The sequence below is a fragment of the Aptenodytes patagonicus genome, chromosome 4 (genome assembly GCF_965638725.1).
Source record: "Aptenodytes patagonicus chromosome 4, bAptPat1.pri.cur, whole genome shotgun sequence".
NCBI lineage: Eukaryota > Metazoa > Chordata > Aves > Sphenisciformes > Spheniscidae > Aptenodytes > Aptenodytes patagonicus.
This window is the reverse complement of record NC_134952.1, coordinates 28,942,077-28,966,251: the sequence shown is the minus strand read 5'-3', so window position 1 is coordinate 28,966,251 and position 24,175 is coordinate 28,942,077.

The following is a 24,175-nucleotide window of genomic DNA, read 5'->3' as shown; positions in this document are numbered from 1 at the left end:
CTCGTCCTCCTCCACTCTCTGGCCACGCAGGATCCAAGGTCTGCTATTGAGAATATATATATCCATACACACACATATTTTGCCTCCCCCTCAACAGCCATTTTCTCTCTGTGCTTCTTTGCATGTGTGCAGATGAGCTTTTATCGCATAACCTAATGCATTTGACTGAAAACATTAATGTTCAATATATCAGGTAAAACTTTCCATGCTGTTCCCATAATGCAACGACTTTTTTTTGAAAGATGACCTATACATAATGGTTGGAATTAGAGAATACAACATAAACAGAATTGCTTTCATAGTCACATGAAATCAATATCGTTAGTATAGTCATATATCTTTCATATATATATTCAGACTAAAATTGTGAATGGTGGAGTTGGATGAATTATGAGAGGAAAAAAAGAAATATTTTATTTGAACTCTAATAAAGTTTGTATCATTTTGCAGTACAATAAGCTGGGAGAGCAGTTGAAAACAGGCAATTTGCTGTTACTGCAAGAATTCATAATGCAAGCAAAAGTTGTGGAACTTATTTTAGATATACAGTGCAAGAACAGTTCTAAACACGTATTCAGTTACTGCTAAAAAAAATAATAATTTTAAGCCGGTCATTAAAAAAATTAAATAGTTCATGAGAACTTCCAAGACCTGAGGGACCAGATGAAAAGCTGATAACTATAATTTGTTCATTTGTGCTCTTTGAGACTCTTCAGAAGCAGAGAAAATTGGCACGCTTCAAAGCATTGCTCTCAATTTTTTAGGCAGAGGTGCACAGAGAGGGAATAGAAGCTGTGATTAGTTCTCAGACCCTCCAATCCTGGTTATTTTGTTACTTCAGATTGTAAGAGGTATTTCCAGCATTCATAAAGCTGTTTTCAGCTTCATATTTTCTCCTTTTCATAGTGTGCCAATCACTTGCCATTACATTTTTGATATTTCAAACTGTAAGCTGAAGATCAGCAGACCTACATTCCCTGTTGCGGGTGAACTACAGTCGTTTGAAGTAACTCATTAATTACCTTCTCTGTCGTTTCTTGCCTCCTTCCCCCTTTTCAAGGACAGGCTTTCTGTTTTAACGATAGCCTTATTCCAAGCTTTTGGAGGCACAAAAGGCTTTGGTGTTTTTGCTGTTATCTGCCATTGGTTCTCCTTTCCTTAAACTGGTGGGCCTGCTCCTTCCTGGCTTTTTCTCTTAGAGATGGTGTCCTTCGGATTGCACAATGTTAGAATGTGTTTCAGAGTGATGACTGCACTTCATATAAAAATGAAGATTGTAAGACATGTTTTGATGGTCTGGAGAGTAAAAGTTATTCACAAAAATCCACCAATAAAACCAAGTGTAAATAAAGCTTGAATTATTCTACATTCATATGTCTCATCGTATACAAACACGCAAAATAATCTAGTGCCAGGCATGCCGTGGGATCCACAGGAAAATACCATATTGTTACTGACCACAAATGGTAGATAGGTACTCTGTGATAGAAAGAGCATTTATTTGTTTGTCCACATTTCACTGTATGTTCACTCAATGCACTGTGGGTTTTTTTTAGTAGAGGTGCCTGAGTTAAAGGTTGTACATCTGTCTGCTTTTCCTGGTTTCTGTGCTTCTGGTCAGGTGAAAACTTCCAGAGAGAGAGGGAATATGCCCACAAGATCTCTGCAGTGGGATACCTGTGGTGACAGTGAAGAAAAAGATTGGTGAGAGCCAGAGATAAATGTGTGAGTCAAAGGTGGGATTATGTCCCACTACAACAACAAAAAAAGGCCATTTCAATAATGCAGATTGGGAAGCAAATATTGAGTGTTTGGGCAGAGATTAGCCTTGACTTGTTACCAATCTTGGAAAACACAAGCAAGAGAGCTATAAATACGGAGACTGACTTCCATGGCCTTTTCTTTGTGCCCTGTGAGGTAGCTAGAAAGACTGAACTGATTAGCACAGCCTTGCTTTGGATCTGTTTCAAAGAAAAAAAATAAATTGCAAGTTAGTCACTCAATTTCTGATAATTTCAAAGAAAATCGTGCCCAAAAGTACACTATTCCCAAGTTCAGTGGTCAAGTTTACTGAGAAGCCATGGTACTTAGTTGTTAGTTTGAAAACACTGTATTTGAAATGTGTAGTGAAAAAACACAGCACATGAAGTGGATGGAGGAGATTCTGCTTGTTCACAGAGCAGTTTGGTAGTACATTGCCTATGCCCAAAAAACTGATGCAGTCATATAGAATGACACTGCTATGTGTCTATATGTGTATATATATATATATGATACCCTTAGGAATCTTCTTCGTCCATCTCTGTTGCTATTAGCTGAAAAAATTAAAAATGCTTGGAACAATAATTTCCTTAATTCCATCTCTTGGCAAGAGGGGAAGAAGAACTGAAAATAACTTTAAAATCTTGCATCTGAAGATGCTCCCTGGAGCAATATCTTGTTGGCATGTATTGTGGATAAGATCACCAGGGACAGCATAGGGAAATTATGATGTTGCAAGTGTATTTAGTGGATTAATGGTTAATTTCCAGCTGTAGAATGAAATGGATTCTGCTGATTTATAGCTTCTTCAAAAACAAAGTACTCAGAGTCCAAGTGACACTTTATAGTGATTGGCATATATTGTATGTTGTGAGGCTATTATCCCTCTCACCGTGTATTTTGAACCAGTTAATAAGCTGGAACAACTTACTGTTATGTTTAAATACTAAATAATTGAAAAGTTTTACTAAATAATGTTTACAAAACTTTGTCTTCTACCCAAATGCTTAGTTATATAAGAGAATAGAGAAAAGCAGAGTCTAATTCTTCCTTTTAATCTTTCAAAATCCATAATAATGAGAAATGCATAATTTATAGAGTGTCAAATGCTTTTTCTATGCTAAGTATGCTATTTTCTTTCTGATTTTGGCCAAGAAAGAAAACAAAGAAGCTCTTGCCGGTTTGCCATTAAACTGAGATTAGATGTTTGCTCTGGACAATGGTTGAAAACAAGCCAAAGATCCAAAGTGGTCAGCTCTGGCCTGCCACAGCAGGTTTTATATGAGCTTACTTTCTGTACAGGGATAGTGCAAGTAACCTGATGCTGACACCAAGAAGGAAAGAAGCTTCCAGAGAAGCCAGATGGAGCTGTTCAGAGGACTAGGCATCTTTTCCCAGAGCTGCCTAGGTCTGTTTTGCGAGGGACCCATCTCATCCAACACATCTGCTCTGCTTCTCTTACTGGTGCTTGTTGTCCCCATCCGAGCAAGTGATTAGCATTACTTGTTGCATAGTTGTCTTACTGTTTCTATTCATAGTCAGTGCATGCCTGCATTACACACTAATTGTAACTGGTTGGTCTTTGAATCCTAATGGTGGCTGCTGGCCTTTATGGTATCAATTAATAAAAATGTCTGTCTTTGTCCTTTTTCCTCCTAGTATACCTAATTCATACTGTCAGTGTCAATGTCATTAACCTTATATACTGGTCAGCAACAGTTTGCTTGGGGATGGGATCTTAAGACTTTGGGGCAAAGTACTGAACGGTGTTCAGCTATCACATGGAATGGGTTTTACTCCCTGAATACATACAAGAAGTTCTTGTTTAGACTTTCTCATGCCACTATATAACAACAGTTCCAGTAATATCCAGAAATATTTTAAAATATTCTACAAATACTCCTGCTAACTCTTGAATGCTTGCAGAGAGCCAACACAAAAGCAGCATACACTTAGCAAAAGTAGAGAAAAAAATCAGCAAATATTGCTAAAGCTTTTCTGCAGTAACTTCAAAACTCTGCTGCTAACAACCAAAGATACATTTAGTTTCAGTACCTGTTTCACACATCCAGAACCTTGAAAGCAAATGAATAAGTAAGGGAAAGACTTCTCAACATTATTCATACATTCATGTTACTTGTGATACCGGCAATATTAGCAATTTAACATTACGTAAGTCTTTCGCTTCCATTTCCTAGATTAACTGAAGAGCAGCTGTTAGCCCAGTTATCAGTTTGTACTCTAGCATAAAACCTTATCACTGATCTTATATGTGTTTGCAACAATTACGTCAAGCAGACAAAATACCTGGCTGGTATATTCCCTGTTAAGTTGGGCAGTTAGTGTACCTCAGCCTTGCTAAAGACCCTGGAAATGTTTTGAATTAGGGGTTGCTGATGGAGGCTGAAGTGCAAATTTTCCCAATGTCATGTGACTAGTCTCAGAGCACATGGAGCCTTGCCTTTTCAGCAAAGGAGAAAGTAATGTTGCTGTTGGCCAAAGAAAACATAAAGTAGCATTTTTGCACTTGTGCTGGTATCTCTTGGGTAAGGGATTTCTTTGTGCGCATTTGTGTGTGTACGTGTATATGTGATGTCAATAACTCCTCAATGTTGAATGACATTTGATTAATTACAGCAATTAGCAATCACTTTGCATCAGTCACTGGATACTAATGCTGCTATAACCACAAAGTATGGCCAATGCTAGTAACTGTCAAATGGCATAACTCATGCTGTTTAAGTTCTTTTTGGCCAGCATCCAAAACACACAGTGATTCTTCCAGCAACTAGTTATGTGAAAGCAAACCCACACAGCAACTCAGAAACAACACGATTCAGCTTACCATTCCTCAGTAGTGCAATACGTTCAAGACTGCACTAAGGATATAATGGGGCCATTTCTCTTCAGGAAATGGTTCAAGAAAATAGGAGAACACCAACATCACCTGTCAAGTATAAAAGCTGTTTTTTCATGAAAATGATGGCCATACCTGTGCCAGCTACATATCTAAAGGAACTGACTTTGGAATTGATACAGGAAACTGATGTAATACACAATTTTGCCACATCCTATGGGAGTATCCAACTAAATTACATTAATTAGAGTAATTACAATACATTATGGTATATATTGGACTAAAAGAAGTAGCTACCAATCTGTTTAGATAATTAGAACAGACCTGTTCAAAACTTTGCATTGTTTCTCCAATATGTATTGGTACATTACTGTGTGGTTATTATGTTTCTGCTCATGGTGAGAAGTTCAGACACTGGTGAATAATTTGCAGCTGGCACCTTGTTCCTCCTTGGATAACCCCTAGGAGAAAGCCAGGCCTGTGGCTGGTCTCCTGGTTTGAACTGTAAGCAATGCCAACATTGCACTTAATCTTTAGAGCAGTGTGACATTCTGTGGTTCATACCTGAGTTTAACTCTGATAAATTTAGGTAAAACAAATCTAGAGTTTTTTCCTGATAAACATAAGGTGCTTCATTTATGTCTGAAAGGGAGATTTTTCCCTGAATATGTTTGGACATTTTTTATTCATCTATTTAGTGACCTTTTTATGAGATACTTTTCCCTGACATATTGAGATTTCCCAATATAACAATAAATATATAAATGGAAAAATATGAAGCCAAGTCCTTTATAGGTAGTGTGGACCTTTCCTCCTCTGTCCCTGGAGGTCCTCCATAAAAGTTTACCTAAAAGTAGATCTTCCCTATTGGACGTATAGTAAACTATGTTCAGAGGTGAAGTGAACAGAGTGCTTCCAATGAATTTCAAGCCTTCCCAAGACAGGGATTTGGAGAAAGCATATGTATCAAGAGCAAAACCAAAGTTTTTCAGGACTTTGCTGGAGCTTCTGTTCACGCTCATTTCTCTGTGGCTATACTAGCAAATGTGAGACAAAGATAAACATGTAGGTAAATACATAGATCAAAAGACATTGAGATTTTAATGTTTACTCTTCCTTGTATGACAGAATGTTTTTAAAAAGTTTCTAGCATATTTATTCCACTTGAACAGAGTGGGTTTTAGTGGTAGGTGGAAGCAGGGTACTCTGGAGACAGGTGCTTTGCTCATTACAAACAAAACGAAATAGGAAGATCAATTCCAATTCAGAAATGGAATATGGGTCTTACCATACAAGCTGTTGCTTTTTTACTTGCAATTGCCAGGAAGTGACACTGTTCAAATTAACCTAAATATAAAAAATTACATTGAAAAACCCATATATAGTTGTAGGGGAAGACGGTAAACAGTATCTGCAAGCAGGATGCAGCAACAAGAAAGAGAAGGTTTAAGGTAAGGATAATAAAAATCGTTCATTGAGGATATGCACTTTCTTTAGCTTTGGAAATCCATCCTGAAGGTAAAAATGTGGATACACAGATGCCGGTGTGCAGAGTTCTGGGACTAGCTATTGGCAGAATTGCTGTCTATATATCAATCTTGAGTTTGGTTTAAACACTGACAGTCAGAGAGGGGGGAGGCAACCTAAGAGCTAAAGGCATGATAAATTGCTCCTGGTTTGTGTTAGATAAAATTAAACCACTTTCAGTAGGAATGCTTCACTTGAGACTTTTTGAGGATTGCTGCTTAGGAAGGTACAAGCTGTAGCCTTTGGAAAGAAAAGCTGCACAAAGATCTAACGTTTTTGATGTGAGGCAAGGAATTTTTAATGTGCTGAAATTCAGTGGGGGAGACTGCCAAAGGCAAAAATGGCAGCCTGATGCCCTCCATCCAGTTCTGACTTTGACAGATCTCCCACTAAGTTTCCTTCCCCCAACATGAGATGTTTACTGTGATTTCACCAAGTTAACACAAGGCAGGTAAATTTTTCTTTCGCTATTCCAGCAGGGTGCTTAAACATTGCCATTCAGATGTAATTTTGGTTATGCTGTGATTCAATTCTATGAACATGGGAGTATAAACGGGTATTCGCTCCTTGAAGCTCTGTCTCTGGCAGACACTTTCCCTGCATGCTCCCTTCTGCCTGCACTGTTCAGCTGAGCTGATGCATGCAGGAGAGTTTGTAATTCATTGCAGGTGAAGGCTAGCAGCATAATAATTATGACTTGGAAGTAAACAATAGTAATAGAAGCTTGTGATCTTAACGGGGATCACTGAAGCACCGTGCAGATTTGTTACAGTTCATATCACCAGTGCAAGTCTTTCAGCCTGCCGTGTCTCGGGATCCCATTCCCCTTCCCTCTGTCCTTCATCCACTGTGATACCAACACATCACATACTTGCAGGAAAAAGTCTGCCTATGGCTTCAATATCTACTCGGTGTGTAAAATTTTGGACTGGGCGAAGTGCTAGAGCATGGCAGTGTTTTGTGCCGTGCTGGAGGTTGTCCCTCTGCTTGGGGTTTGGCCCCCATGGCTCCCGCCTGAAAGAGCGAGGCTCTGCGGCTGCGCATGTACCCCGTGGGCAACACGCTGCTGTGAAATACCTCTGGCACCTTTCTCTTCCTGGCTGGCTGTGCGATTTGCTGCTTGGGATCTCAAATGTCAAAATCTAGCTTGGATGAGAAATCCCTTCCTGAACAATGCCACAAAGGATTGTAAAGCTATTCAGGAGGTGGAGAAGTGCCTACAGTTATGCTCTGGTCTTTTACTTATAAAATGCTGCCAAAGGAAACATGGAGAATAGAGGATTCTTTCAGCTTAGCTGCTAAACTGAAAAACTTGTAGGAAAAAGTTTAGTTATAGATAACAGAAAAGGATTGGTTTTGATGCAGCTTTTTAGTTTTTTCTTTTCAATGGGGGTGGGGGGGAAGAGAAGATCATCCTCCTGGGTCTGCCAGAAGTGTATTTTGCAAACAAAGTGAAATATTTCCTTTTCAATTATTTTATCTTTCCTATCCATATTTTTTTTCATTTTTCTTTAAATAAATTTCTAAGTGAAAAAATGTAGTAAGTGAAAACATTTTATTAATAAAAATGTTAGCAAAAATAATTCCAAAATTTTCTACTGTTTTTGACTGTGGCTATTGAAAAAAATCAGTTTCAATTAAAAATAATCTTGTTCTTCTGGAAACCTCTTTTTCTATATTTGCAAAACAATTTAACGGTGAACACTTTTTACTCGAGAGCATTAAGCACAACTTGCTTAAATACTTTTTAATGAAAATTTGAATTTGCTAAGCACTGATTTTGTTCACATTTAATTTGTAGATGCTTATTTATTTTGAGTTTATTTGTATATTGGTTAGATTTATTTCCAAAGATTTTCAGGGTTCATATTTGCTCCATTACCCTCCACTTCCAGTACATCTGTTCCCTGCCTTTATTGACTGAATTTGAAAAGGAAGTAAACTGAAATGTCAGAATTTCTGGTGAGCTAGAAACTCCAATTTCTGGTCAGGTCTACTGATTTACCTACATCTTTCTGAAGTTCTGCTGAAAATAAAGAATATTCGCAGAAGATGAAGTAATGGGCTTTAGTTTGAATTTTACATAAATTTCAGGCTAGCATTTATGCCTACTTATTTTCTGTCTGAATTCCCTCTGTCAGAATTACTTTTCATCTTCATATAGTGCATTATCAAGAGTAAGAAGACCAATGCCAACCATTGCACCTGTACATCTTTCTACTTGACAAAATTAAATTAAGCAATGTGGTAATGTCTGTGGGGCTGTAGGTAAAGATTGTAACTCTCCATGATGTACATTCTGAAATACATATTTTCATTGTTTTTACAAAATATCATCGCTGCACAAGAGGTGCTCATGAAGTCAAAGAAAGCCTGTCAGGAGAAACTGAAAAGATACCTTTTTTAAAGGTGTGATAGGAGGATAGCCATGGTAAGTTTTAATCAGTCAGGTAAACCCCAAACTAGCCATGTTGTGCTGGGGCTGATGTTACGCAAACTCCGTGTTTCAGCTCAGCTACAGAGACAGAGTCAGTGCCAGCTTTCTACTTTTTTTCTTTTTTTTTTTAAGAGCACAGAATAAATTGAGCCTTAACCTGTTGTGTGACGTGAACGTGTAGCAAGATGTGGAAATTGCTTCTGAGAATAAACTGAAGAAACAGGGTAAGCTAAAGCAAGAAAATTCACTTCTGAAGATGTTTTTCTTGAACTATTTTCTCATTATCCTTAACATGAGGAGGAATCACAAATGTGTCTTCAGGGATGACTGTTGATATCCAGCTGTTGTATATTAGCATTGCAACCTGAGTCTTCTGAATGATAAAATACCAGAGTGGATGGTGGATGTGTGTGCAGTCGTCCCAAAAAACATTGCTGTCTAGCAGAAGTATTCTGGGGACTGGGTTTCTGTGTGAAAAATAAATATACATATTTTGTAAATGAAGCTAAGTAGAATATAAAATCTGAAATCTAAGATACTGCATAGGTAAACATTTCAATTAATCAGTTATTTTTGAAGAGAAAAAAAAAAATTGTCCTTATATCAATTATAAAATTACCTAAACATTCTCTGTCACTCTTTCCTGAAAAGTCCTGGAAGACATTTTAGGTTTTTGTGTGGCTCCATTGACTTCAAGATGGATGGTATTTCTTTTAGTATGTAGATACACAGTCATCACCAGAGAACGGACAAAATTATTACTGGAGAAGTAAATAGCCAATGACTGCAATACAAATGTCTGTTTTAAGTTCAGAAAAAGATACATTCTTTTGCATCATAGTATGTGGAAAGGGAAGCTTCATAGGACACTTAAGCATTTTCTGCTGCCAAAAGGGTCTTACAGCTAATTTTCTTATTTTAAATAATGGTGTGCTTAATATTGTCCTTCCAAATATGATGACGAGTCAGCTGGTCCCTCTAGTTTCTCCCAAGTCTTAGCTGTATTTAATCACTCCTCAGCTCCATACCTCAACCCAGTCTCCATTCTGACCTTTCAGACTGATTTCTTTGCAGTTACTCTGGGAAAAACAACATGCCATTCTTTAAAATCTCTCCATTCTGAGTATTTTCTACACTACATCATCAAACATGAGAGTCCTGATCTACCTCCAGCATTACCTGATTGACACAGAGATTGGATTTATCTGGAGGTAAAGTGACATACAGCTGATGTTGCCATCACCTTACTTTCTCAACTTCGTATCCTTGGTGCAAGTCGCTGCTTTTAAACACTAAAAACAACGACAAGGGTGAATATAAGTAGTTTATACAACCTCACTTCTCACCTTTGTAAATTATTTTAAATAGCTTTGCGGTATCATCCACTTTTAGTCAGTTCTACCAGAGTTTTACGTTATTATTTACATTCTGTCTGTCTGTCTGTCTATCTATCTCAGGGTGGAAAAAGTGAAAAGCAGAAATCCTTTCAGTTTGTATTATATGACTGTCTTCTCCTGGCAGCTGGCTCCAACGTGCACCTCTTTGAAGGTTGCCATGGAGACTCCAATTTAGGAGCAACTGTATTTGAGGAGAATTTCCAGCCCGGCAGTATGTGGGAAAACAGACACCAAAATTAAAGTGGTGCCTGCCCTTCAGATGGGAGTCCAGCAGGTCTGCTGGACCAGGCTGGAAGTGGGGTTGGAGGGGGAAGGATGTTGGTTGCAGAAACGTTTAATTAATGCATTACAGTTACTGTCATTCTTCTCTATCATTTTGCTTTCCTCCCCAGCTGTTTTATGAAACAAAATTAATGTTAAATGATATCTCTTGCTGACCAAATGACTGTAGTAGTGTCCAATATGCACACTTTCTACCTTTTCCCTGAAACTGAGCCGAAGATGTACTCTGCCCTTAATTCACTAATGCACTGGTTTGTAGGTCTAACTTTATAGGTATTTGTCTCCTGATGACACCCAAAAATATTTGCCTATTTCTAGTTTTGTGCTTGAAACAACAGTCTTCCATGTTGTTTCTAGCTTTTCACTCAGAGAAGACTTTGACATCATTTATTTACTACAAGGAACCAAGAAAAAAATGTAGTGGGAAAAAGCCCACTAGCATATTAACACAAGGAGCCAGCACTTATAATTTTTTTTTTGCTAGATTATGGGTAAACCAGTGCCCTAAGGGTAAATAATTTATAGCAGAAGTCCTAACAACCTTTGGTTCAGCATTTCACAAGATTTATTTTATAGGCAAAACTTGTTTGACAGTATTCTCTGTGTTTTTTTTTTTTAACATTGATTTACAGAGGTATATCTGTAAATGTTCCATGTTTTGGTTTTTATTATTTTGTTTTGCAACTTAATATCCTATGAGTTGTGTTCCGCTTGGTAGATGATTGACAGAGTTTTGGATTAACAACTGCTGTTTGTCAGAACATTATTATGAAGAATGAGACAAGACTGGAAATTAGTTTAAAAAAATCTAAATAACAGAAAAGTTGTTTTTTCCACTGATACTATTCTGCTGGCGCTGACCTTAGTCCGAATTTTTTATGTAGTTCTAACTTCTCATTGACAAACTTCTTTTTAAGAAAGGATGATGGCTTATTTCACTGACAGAAAGTAATGGTGGTGCTACTTTATTACCTGTTTGAAAGAAATATACACAGATGGAAAATGCATGTTGTAGGTCATTTTGCTGGTCAATCAGTTCTGTATTGTACCTTCAGGGAACAAACGTTCTTTAAATCTTTAATTGAGAGTATGGTCAATATTAAAGACTACTCCACAGAGGGAGCTAGGAAGTTAAAGCTTCCTAAGAATAGGATCTGGCTAGGCCGCCATCACATGACTAAGAAACCTGTGTGACTAAGAGCTCCTCGGGTGGTGTGGCTACATCTACCACACTTCTAGCAGCAGGGAGGAGGAGCAGGGAGAGAGTGATCTTCAGTGACCTGCCCCTACAGAAGGATCATAATGCCCTACTCCCTCCAGCTCAGATCTTAAAACTTGCAAACTGTCTCCCCTTAGAGATTATTGAGGCTTCTCAGTGGTGAAATTGTGTCCTAAAGAGCCTCCCCTCTCTTTGTGGCTTCCTCCCTCTGTCTCATACTGAGATACTGAGCACTTCTGTGCCATAACGCCTTGTGATCTTCCCACAACACTGCCATGAAATAGCAGTGGCCACCAAAGCAATGTCAATTTGGGAGAGCACACAAGTAATACAAAGCCAACCAGGTCCATACAAAGTGCTGCTGTGTGACTGCATGTGAGGGGACAGTTTTATTACTCCCATAAGAACAACATTCAAAATAGGAGCAGACAGCAAATGCATTAACAAGCTACATAGCTAAGATTCATCTTCCATCGGTACACTACTCTAAATCAGCAAATACTCTTGTATTCCATCAGAATTGCTTATATGATGGTTCACATTCTCTAGATAAATAGTAAATAGATTTGCATTGATAGGAATCAAAGCGTCAAGGCATTCAGTATTCTGTTCACAGTCAGGCAGGATCTGGAAAGGTGGAGTATAGAGGAAAGCAAGGAAGCACTCATGGTATTTGAAATTGAATTCCCAAAACATGATTGTCTTTATCAGCAATACTGTAAAAATTTTTCTTCCGTTGTCTACCAGTGTAGCTTCATAGACTAAGACTTGGAAAATATGAAGAAGTAACTCAGCAGTTAATTGACTACTAACTGTGGGTAAATTGTGGAGATTTATTGGCAAGCACTGTATATGACCCCATTGTATATAACTGTCCTGGTTTCAGCTGGGATAGAGTTAATTTTCTTCCTAGTAGCTGGTACAGTGCTGTGTTTTGGATTTAGGATGAGAATAATGTTGATAACACACCAACATTTTAGTTGTTGCTAAGCAGTGCTTACACTAGTCAAGGACTTTCCAGCTCCTCATGCCCTGCCAGCAAGAAGCTGGGAGGGGCCACAGCCAGGACAGCTGACCCCAACTGGCCAAAGGGCTATTCCATACCATATGATGTCATGTTCAGTATATAAACTGGGGGGGAGTTAGCTGAGGGGGTGGTGACCGCTGCTCAGGAGCTGGCTGGGCATTGGTCGGCGGGTGGTGAGCAATTGCATTGTGCATCACTTATTTTGTATATTCTTTTATCATTATCATTATTATTATTTTCCCTTCCTTTTCTGTCCTATTAAACTGTCTTTATATCAACCCATGAGTTTTACTTTTTTTTTTCCTGATTGTCTCCCCCATCCCACTGGGGTGGGGGGGAACGAGCGAATGGCTGTGTGGTGGTTAGCTGCCTGTCGGGTTAAACCACAACAGTCCAGATGTTTATAGGCACAGTAAGGCTAGTCCAGAAACTGTAGGATATGAGAGTTGATAATGTACCAGTATGTAATTTATGTTTTGCTAGCTGAAACATTGTGACTCCCTGAAGTCTTTATTACCTGAATAGAATTAAGAAAAATCTAAGTTTGCATTACAGCAGAGTCTATCAATCAGTTATTTTTTTAATAAACATCTTTTGCATTTTTTCAGCTGCTTAAATGTATTATTTAAGTACTGAACAGGTAAATTAGATTGGGTGATGATATCCATTAGAAACTTCAAGCAGGATTCTATATTTCATATTTCCTTTATTCCAGCAGTGGGAGGTATTCTAGTGGTTTGTTCTGATTTCTTCTTTTTCTTTGTAATTTTGGAAAATACCTAGTAATAGGAGTCTTGGAGCTTAGAGTAGCTTAACATCAGTTATTTGTATCCTGTCATTGGACTAGATTCTGTTAGCAGACACCAGTAGACTTTCCTCCATGGGAAGAAAATCTTTCCTGCTGTCTTGACAGAATTGGCTCCTTGCAGCTTGGCTCCTTGCAAACCATGGTAGAAGAGAAATAAATGAGGGAAAGCATATGTCAAACCTGATGGATCTTGGCGTCCTTGCATTCCTCCTCAAATGGTGTAATATCAAGCCAATACTTAGCTTCTCTAAATTTTGCTGGCCTCAGCCTTGCATAAAATCTCAGAATTAAAAACTTTTTATAAAACTGCATGTATATTTTCCACACTATATAAGTTTTCGAGAGAAAACAATGCTTAATCATAATACTTGTTGAGATAATGTCCAGGAAAGAATTTATAGTAAAAATATGAGGTCATATATGCTTCATGATACAGGAAAGCACAAACTCCTTCTGCACGTTCTAGGAATATCTGAGGCTTGTAAATCATTGTAATGAAAGTACACAGCTCTTAAATGAAATAAATCATTACATATAGTGAAAACCACAGTAAACAACTATAGTTGCAGACCTTTCTCCCAGCCACTCATCTATTTAGTCCAGTCTGCCCCACTAAGCATTCTTATTTAATGCACTGCTTTTTCCAAGGGTAGTCTCAGAAGTCTTCCACCACTAACTTAAAGAATCCAAATGACTCTAGTCTTCAAGAGAAACAGGAAAACAGACGAGAGGGAAAAATAATATTGAAGAGAACTGTGTAACCTAAGGCAAACCGCAATGTTTTTGAATATCAGTAAAGCTTTTTTTTATGCTGACAGTTATACTCAGAAATTGAATTAATGCTTTCATAATGTACATGAACAGCCAGGGATGTAGAAAAATGTTATCAGTGATTCAGAGTAACTGACTTTAAAATAGATTAAATAAAGGAATATGTAAATGAATACATACATTCAGCAATATCAATGTTCACTTAGTCAAGTGCATAGCACTTAAAATAATATTAATTCATAGTTGCATATAGATAATCATAGGGAAAACCTATGTAACGCACATCAATTTGATAGTGAAAAAGGATGTATAATGCTTTTTGAACTATTCATTTAAATCCTATACAGTTAAGTGTTACAAATTGGATTAGAGATGGTGCAAGAATCCTTCAAAGACTGTTGTATATTTAAATGTACAGAGTATATACAGCATAGTTTTTGGATGACTTATTATTGTCATTAGCAGATATAATTGATATAATGTTTTTAAAATGCATCACAATGTTTGGCTATAAATACTGTATTTCCTTTTTCTGTCTATTGAAGGGCCAGAATCTATCAAAACCCTACAGCTCCTGACTGATTGACACAATTTGTTGGAAAAATAACATTTCTACTCCTTATGTTTTTAATATCCAAATCAGGAGGCTTACAGAGGTTTTGGAAAGTAACCACACATTGATGGGGTGCGATGTCAGTATATGCAGACTAAGACTAGATTGTATTGTAATTATCATGAGGTAAGCTGCTATTTCTATTTTTTCCTGTTCTTTCTCTTCAATCCACTAAGTCTTTTTCAACCTACAGTTCTTGTATACAACAATTGCTACATACATTTCTCGTTCAAGTCAACAGTAAAGAGAGCAATTTGTATAGAAGCAACTTGTTTTGTTAGGTCTTTTCATGAATACCAAAGAAAATCTATAATAAATAAGAAGAAGCAGGAGAAAAAATTGCAGAAAATAGTTTGGAACAAATGGATTTAACAGCAACTTGGTGAAAGAAAGGAAGAAGAGAGCAGTAACAGCAAACTAAGTACAGGGAATGTGAAGTGTTGGGAGGAAGCAGCAGAAAGAGACAGTATAAATGAGAACAAAATGGATTTGGAAAATTGAAAAGGAAACAAAGGCATCAGGAGTACATTTTCTGGCAGGATCCATGAGTTCATGTGTATCACAGATGTAATAAATCCCCCAATTGACATATCCTCACTATAAGTTGGATGTGATAAAATACATAACAATGATGAAAGGAAAATGAGTTTAGTGAATACTTCAGTATGTTGAAAGAAGTGAGAATTTACGCTTTCATCTGATAAAGATGAGGAATTACTCACCGTCCGATCACTCAGTATGATTCATCAAAACCAAAATGTTTTTTGGGATGCATGAATGTGTTTGAAGTTCTTACATAGTGTCTTTGTTTTATACGGCATCTTCAAGATTTTGAAAATGAACAATTATAAAACATTTCTTTTCAATACCTTTTAAAATTTTATTCTGAATTGGGGAGGATGGAAAGAATGGAATAAGAGAGGAAGGGAGCAAGGGAGCAAGGGAAGAGAAGTTCTTGCCAGAATTCCCAACAGACTGAAAATTCTCTTCCCATTGCCAACATCTGAAGTGGACTCAGAGTTGATTATAAATTGGTTATTATGGTAGCGATTCCAGGTGAAATAACTGAGAAGCTGATAAAGAAGTGTATTAATAAAGGACATTAAAGGATAGGAGTATTTTTGACACCGACTTCATTCTGCTTAGTAAATTTAGCTTACTTCTCGGTGACATATTAATTAAAAAAATCACAGTACAAGACCAGTAAAATTCAGACAAATGGATTAATAACTAGTCAACTGACTTCTCAAAAGTGGGAAATCATGTTTGAACTGAACTAGTAGGGGCTAGCAGTGACAGAATAACAAAAAAAGAGCAATGCTGATTTAAAAATGGATGTGATAAAAGATGCATCTCTGAATTCAGCATTGTTCAAAGGGATACTAAAGTACGGAGATGACTTCTGGTATATATATACTTCAAAAAGCTGGAATTGAAATGAATGAAATGGAAATGGAAATGGTGCATGAAAAAGCCATAAGAACATTTTAAGAGCTAAAGAAAATTTAGCTTTATGATCTCTATTGAGAATACTAAAATTAAGACCATGAGTTGACTTGATCACACTATATACTTAGCTTTGCTAGATAAGGCATTAATTCTTTTGTGTTTAAAGACAACACCAAAGATGGTTGGGAGTTTAATGAAACACGCTGAAACTGGAATAGCATTACTGTTCTTATGATTGAATATGAATAAGCATCAGAACAAGTGAGATGCATTTTCTGTCTTTGACTGTCTTCAGACTCAGAGTCTTAGTCCTTCCGAAAACACTAGTTATTGTTCTCAGTGAAGGAGAAAAGCTCTGAAATTTGATCATCCATGTTATGCAATGTATTAGACTAAGTGTTCTGATAAACATTTTTGGTCTTAAAATATGAGTTTTAGAGCTTAGTAAACAAAGATATTGCCTTGATATTGTCATCATTAGTCAAAACAGCATGACAGAGAACATCAGATTGCATTTAATAATTCCTGCATCAAATCCAATGACTTGCAGTTAAGATGCAGCACGTATAATACATTAGTAACCATTCCATTCCTGGGAAAGTCAGCAGTTTAATGACAACCTTTTTGTCTACATCTAAGTTATGAAACTGAAGCACATTCCCAGCTTCTGGGTTTCAGTACATGCCAAATTGCTATCCCATACCCACGTCAGGATCAGACATGGTCAGTGATCATATGCCCTGAGCAGCCTCAGGTCTCTGTGGCTCCCACCTGCGGCAGGAGCAGGAAGGAAGCTGCAGCATCAGCAGCAATTTGAATAATCAGGGATAAAGGTGGCAGTGGGCACTGCAAAGCATGCCTGAACCCAAATCTCATTGGGAGTTTCTGCTTCCAAATCTATTTATTTACCATAGTGCAACCATAGCTTTGCTGTCAAACTCCACTATACCTCTCAATACCTTTTACTGTAACTTGGTCGGGCATCTAGTGTTGGTATTAGCGTTCACAGCAAATATATGGAAGTGGACGTATCTCAGTACTTGAGGCAGCATTGAAATCTATTGTGGTACTCCACAAGCTCCCATAGAAATACATCCCTGAGACCCTGCATTGCAGAACACCTGGTAGACATTCTGTACAGTATATATTTTAACACTTTTAATTTGAAACATTATTTTCAGTGCTACTTTACATATTTCATTTATGATCATAAACATTCATCAGCATTTGGTAACAGGATGTCGAGGAAACATGTCATATGCTTTCTAATTGGTATCACAGTCCTGCATTGAAGTGGAATCTACTTTAGAGACATCTGCCTACTTAGTATGTTATAAAGAGAATATATCCTTTTTCCTTCTGCTTGAAGGATTACATAAGTACTTTTCACTGATATATTTAGGGGATTTAAAATCAGTATGGTAACTGTATGTTTTAAGGATACCAGCAGAGGAATAACTTCCCCTGCTTAAACCAGAAATTATGATTAAATCTGATTTATTGTTCCCCAAGTGACATTAGTGATTGCTATGCACAAAAAGTTGAAAATGTTATTCAGTTTGTCAACTTCTAAGCTTATACTGCTGTTTTGCCTGCTGTAGTAACACATAAGGCCATGACCATTAACGGCAATTATTTAAATCAGATTTACTTCTAGGAATGCGATACGTGTTTCTCACCCTGGCCAGCCTGAGATACCAAACCACAATTAAAATCAGGAGTTAAGCTGAAAAGTGACATTCCACATGCAGGAGCTTAAATTAACTACCAGGCTATGTCAATACAGTCATAAATTGCCTAAGTCAAGGAGTGGACTGAAGTAAGCAGTGATCCTTGACTCACTCTCCTTTCATCTGCACTGACAGCAGTATGTCAGCCTGCAGAGGCTACTCTCTCTTGCTTTACATGACATAAGATGCTTTAGGAAGGACCCTGCCTGCCTGGTGGTGACCACATGATGTCACCACAAGACAAATAGTTTTTGGGGGGTGGGGGGTACTTGGCTAGGACAGGAGAGTCGTTGTTCCCATCCACACTGTGACCGAGCGGTGCCATTAAGCTCGGATGTTCTCCTCCAGCATGACCCAAACCTGCATGTAACTACAGCTTGGCACTGAAGTACTCTGATCATGAGACTCTGAGGTCAAGCTTAGTCACAAGCTTCAGATACCACACAGACGACCTTTATATCTTGCTTGTAAACTTGGGAAGCTCGTGCACTCCTGGCACTTAACTACAGGGCTTGATTTCCAGGGATGTCAATAATTTAGTGATCTCAGTGATGTTCACTGAGAAACTGGTACTCAGAATTTTTAAAAACTAAGTCATTAGAATTTAAGTGGCTAAATATGAATTTAATAGCTTAACTACAGACAGAAAATGTCTGAATGTTTCTTCTTTCATTCTCCCTAATATTAAGGAAAGTAATTTTTTCTCATTATAATAATGACTTCAGCAACATACCATTAAGACTCAGTCATGCAATTTGTACTCCTGTTGCCAGGCATTCAGGTTATGCTTACATATCACAGTGCAGTACCATATAGAAACAAGCAGATAATCTCTAGAGGAACTATGCTGGGACCTGGAAATATTAGGGCCTTTATCGTTCAACATTTTATTGTGAATTTTATATTCTTCTTCTGACAAGTACATGTACCCTGCATGGTGCTATGTGTATTTGTTATTACTACTTAACACAAAGTGTTCCACAGGTCACTGTGGAAGGACTTTCATGGGTAAATATTCATTAAAATGATCAAGGGTTGCATCATTAAGTCTTAACATCATAACATTCTACGTTTATACTCGCAAACACTTTTCTACTACTCTACCAATTATTTCATGTATTTTAACCACTAGACTCACTCAAGGTAAGCTCCTTGTTAAAAACTTGCATGTACAGTTGCAAGTTTATATTAAGTTCAATATCAATGTTGCATAGAAGCCTTTAGCTTTTGCATCAAGGAAGTTCTATATAGGGACAAATCTTGATCTTCCTGGTCATGTAGGTATTCCTCTTGCTCTACATTGAACTCATCCCATAAAAATAAAACTGTTTGAAGATCATTCAGGGAACAGAAGGGTTCCTCTGAACATTTTGAACCTTTCAATAACAACCCTATTTTTGGAACCACCTTGTTTCTATTTCACTTTTAAAACCTTTGACTAATGCCGTGTGTAGCATGGAACCTTATTAGAGCTCTGCTTGAGTGCCTTTCCAGGGAACATTGCAAACATGTACAATTAGCGCTGGCTAAGGGCCTGTCTGGAAAGACAGACCTTCATGTCATAATCTGGAATTTATCACATCAAGAACATTCAAGTGGTACTTACCTTGTTTCCAACACACACAATACTAAATGAAAATGAAAAAGTCACTGGCAAGCTAGTGGTAAAGAAACAATGACATTTGAAAAACAAAAATGCCCTTTCAAATTTTACTTAAGAAGTCATCACTGCTAGGGAAAACCTTGCTGTCAAGATGTTTTTAAAACCAACTTTTAATATTTCCTGTTCCCCCATAACAGTATGAACATTGAACACTTAGAGCCTACTATGCTGTCAAACAATCTGGGGCAAAATATGCAACACATTGCTCAGTTTCCTAAATGTAAGTCTGTAGGAGACAGAAGAGCTATTGCAAATCTTATTTGAAACGATCAGCTCCTCTGAGACATGGAATTTTGAAGAAGAGTCTTAAAGAGTGACTGTGCTTTTTCTCTCAGAAACCCAAATATCACTCAAGAGAAAAGAGAAAGTGTAGAGAGCTCACTACAGCTTCTACAGAAATAGTCAGTAACAGTATATGTGTCACAATGACCATACAGTTATACAGGCAAGAAACTAGGAATTCTTTTTTTTTCAGATCTGTCATATCTGAACAGTAGGATGAAAAGTCACTAGCTGGACCAGCAGTTTAGAAAGGAAAAACTTCCATTAGGAACTTGGGAAGGATCAATATGGGTTTTTTGTGACAATATAGAAGTGAAATGTTGTAAACTGCTGGCTTTTAAATTCAAAGAAAGACAGGGAGCAGGAAAAGAGATGAGACTTCAGATCTTTTCTTAAAAATTACATACTTTCCTATATCACTTTAAAAGGCAGAAAAACTGAAGGGATTCAAGAGGTTAATAACGGTGTACCAAAGATACTTACCCAGTCTTTGGCATACAGTCTTTCCATCTTTCTTAATCCAAAAAAGCAAGTGATTACAGATTTTTATTCCAGGCACATGTGACAGACTGACCTGCATAGATCTATCATCTTAGTCTGAGTATTTGAAAATGGATATGATTGGAAAGGTCTACTGTGTCAATGGGAATTAGAGTATTAATGGCATAAGGGGATGCATTTTATACAGCTCATTATGAATTTGAATATTTAAAAAATTAAAATGTTTTACAATACTTTCTACCCATAATGATCATGCATATTAAGTATGAATAGAAAATGTTCATGCATAATATTTGCTCTTTATTAACCTCGGTCCCTGGGCATTTCAGTTTTAAAATTAAATTATTGTGTGTCGTTTTTTCTGAAGCTGATGTCATACTACAAAGCCATTCTAATATAAGCATTACTGAAAGAAATACCTGTTGAATTCTATTTATTTTTTAAAATGTACATCATTCAGACTTTGTGACAAGTAATACATAATTGTAGACTGCATATTTTCATATCATAGAGTCTGAAAGTGAATTAAAGTCTTCATGAAGATAGTACATTTTTTTTTAATGTTACGGTCAGATAGTAGTTTTCCATCCCTGCTTTTAATGACCATCTCAGCAAATAGTAAGAAAAACAATGTCTTTTAACTATGTCAGGACTTTTCTTTCTGAGACATGCACAGTCGAAACCTAATTTGATTTCCTTTTTCCTAAAGGTGAAAAGAAGTACAGGGGGATTTTGTCTGGCCTGATACTCAGATCACTCTCAACAGCAAAAGAGTCTTAATGCTTTCTGCCGGCTATGGCTCACACCCTAGCCAGTAACAACAGTGGCACAGGAACTGCGCCTAAGAATATCCATATTTTAAGACAACTTGGTTCTCTGAAATATTCTTCCTATAGCTGCTATTTGTCAATTGACCTATAGTGAGTCAGGCTGTTCATAAACAGAAATGAACTTGAAAACAGAACAAGGGAGAAAATGGGAGATGATGGTTTCAGGTTACCTATTTCCTATTTTGTTGGAAAATGCTGAGATTCCTCTTATAATTTAGATAGATAGATTAACTGGATCTTAAAAAATAAATGAGTATTAAGCAAGATCAAAGTCTAACAAACTGGTAAATGAGGTGGTCAAAGAGGCATCCCAGAATAAGGCAAAGGGATATCTGTGAAATGAAGAGTTGAAGCTGATGTAATTGATGGAGAGGACTGAGGAAAAGGAAACTTGAAAAGGGAACCAGCTAAGGGTTACAGACAGCAGTGATGTATGCAGAGCTTAGGAATCAAATGGTGTTTTGAAACAGCTGCTCAGCATGGTGCCCAGGCAGTGAAGTAGCACAAAGAGAGCCACGGCAGGCCTACATTCATGGGAGCTCAGTATGAGGAGCTGAACAGGCTCCAGAGGACATAAACGCTCACCCCCTCCAGGAAGAACAATTGGTTTGGTTTTCCAGAGACACAGCAGCTATGGGCTTTAAAACATCTTTGGAGATTTGGTCACAATCTCAACATGGGGAATAAAGGGAAGAAAAGGATGGTGAGTTCATTCTGTATTTGATAAGCTGTTCATTTACGTCACACTCTTTCATCAAAACCAAAATTTTACATGATTGGTGAAGATTCCCACTGGTATGGCAACAGAAACCGATAACGTTGCTCAAATATTGCAGTAATTTCGGAGTCCAAATGTGACAAATTCAGTTACTACTGCAAAGAGCAAGATTAATCAAAAGAAAGGCATAAAATAGGATCGGCAATAGTGCTCAGGTAGCTTGTCAAGGCTTGCTTCTAGCAGTCTAATATCAAAAGAAGTGGAAATGAAGTGAATAGCGGAGTGTGATTAAATTCCAGTCTTCATTTTCTCTTCAGTTTTTCTTTTCTCTGTTCTCTGTGTGTGGGGTTGTGTTGCAACTTGCTTAGTTGCAACCTGTACAAGATGCACATAATTTAATACACACTGTACATGAGCCTGATTCCAAATTTGTAAATCAAGCAATTTTTTATTTGCCTTACTCTGCGAATTGTGGTAAAGTATGTTTATGTTATTTGAAGTGCTAATTAAGGGATTTATATTCCACTTGACAATACGTTAGTGCTAAACATTTGATTGGCTTTTTTGAGATCCTTTTCTGACAAAAAATAAAACTGAGCTATAAATTATATTCAATCACGTACAAAAACAGCCAAGACAACATCTTCAGAACCATGACCATTGGACATGCCCAGCTAATAGGTATGATATCTATTTCATTCTACCTACAGCCCTTGGAAAAGAAATGCATTATTATATGGTGTATTTCTAAAAGAGCTTTGGCCCTACTGTTCTAAAGATTTCTTCCCCCACTCTTTTCTCTTTGAGAAGTGTGAATTTGCAGCAGTAGGTTTGTTTCTCTTCCCCAGCCCAGTGCTCCAGCCTGTGTAAATTTTCTCATTTGTCTGTATCCCGGTTACGATACGTCCTCTTTGACTCAGCTGAAGAAACTATTAACAGCCCTGGGGAGAGAGTCTCTAAGCACCGTCTCTGTGCCTGCTGCTGGTCCCCAGCCAGCGTGGAAAACTCTGTTACATTCACATCCCTCGTTGTTTCTTTCTGAGCCTCTGCCACCTGAGGATACTGCGTGTTTGGGAGAGGTGGAATCACTTTGCTCTGTCCAGGAAATTAAATATAAGTTCTGCAAAGAGTGAGGTCTCCCTCAGGTAAAAAGTATTCTGAATTATGACAAAAAGCCTAGATGCAACTTTTTGTTGTTATTGGGTTTTTGCTTTTAGAAGCAGTAAAATATCAGAATATTTTACTTCACAAGTATTAAATAGTTTCCCGTGAAAGTCACATGGGGATGACACAGTCATCCCAATGGATCTGGGATGGTCAACTCAACAGTTCCCAGATGACATGCTGAAAAACTTGAGAGCTGAGAATCTGTAGCCTCTGAGTTACCTGCTTCCTCGGTATGCTTTCCTACCTTGGTGATACAGAGCAATTAACCTGGAAACCCTAAGAGTTTGTAACCTAAAAGACTCAACTTTCTGGGAACTTGAGGACCTACATCTTAGAAACCAGAAAACCTGGGGTGCTTCCCCAATAACTTCTTCATGAAGACACACACAAGCCTGTAGAAAGTCTTCCTGGAAGACAAATAAATTGTGATCTACTGGCAGCAGCCCCCTGTAGCAAAGGACATAGGAAGCAGAGAGCAAAAGTACCTCCTGCTCAGCCTGTCTCTTCAGCTTCCAGTAAGTGAAATTCCAGAACCCACTTTAACCTGATCTAGCCTCGCTTAAACTAGTGGGAAGACTGCATAGAGTCTACCTTCCTGAAAAATAAAACTTCAGAGTATGAAGTTACCAGAACAGAAAAACATTTATTTTACCTGTCTATACTCTTTTTTTTCATTACCTGGAACTTGGTATGGCTTTATCTCATTCTCATGGTATTCAATTTGTTGTGCTTTATCACTGTGATCTCCAGCACTTCCAACTCAGATGACCAATCTCCAAATATTACCTCTCTCATCTGGAGTTTTCGCTCACCGGTGTTTAAGGTTGCCCTGCACTGTTTTTTCGCTATGATGAACCTCAGGAAGTCTGACCCCAGTTCAGCTCACTGGCAGTTTTATCTCATAGATATAATGATAGAGTGAACCATGGCCAGCTAGTTTTCACAAAACAAAAAATTTATTTTTTTTTATTTAGAACAAAAATTTTCCGAGAAAACATATCCCAAACCAAGTTTACTATATATTATGTGCTATCCATATGGAACTCTGGGAAGCACCCAAGCACTTAGTTTCCTTTATTATTCATCCATACATACATCCTACCCCCACCCTCACCCTCTAATATTTCTCTAGCATT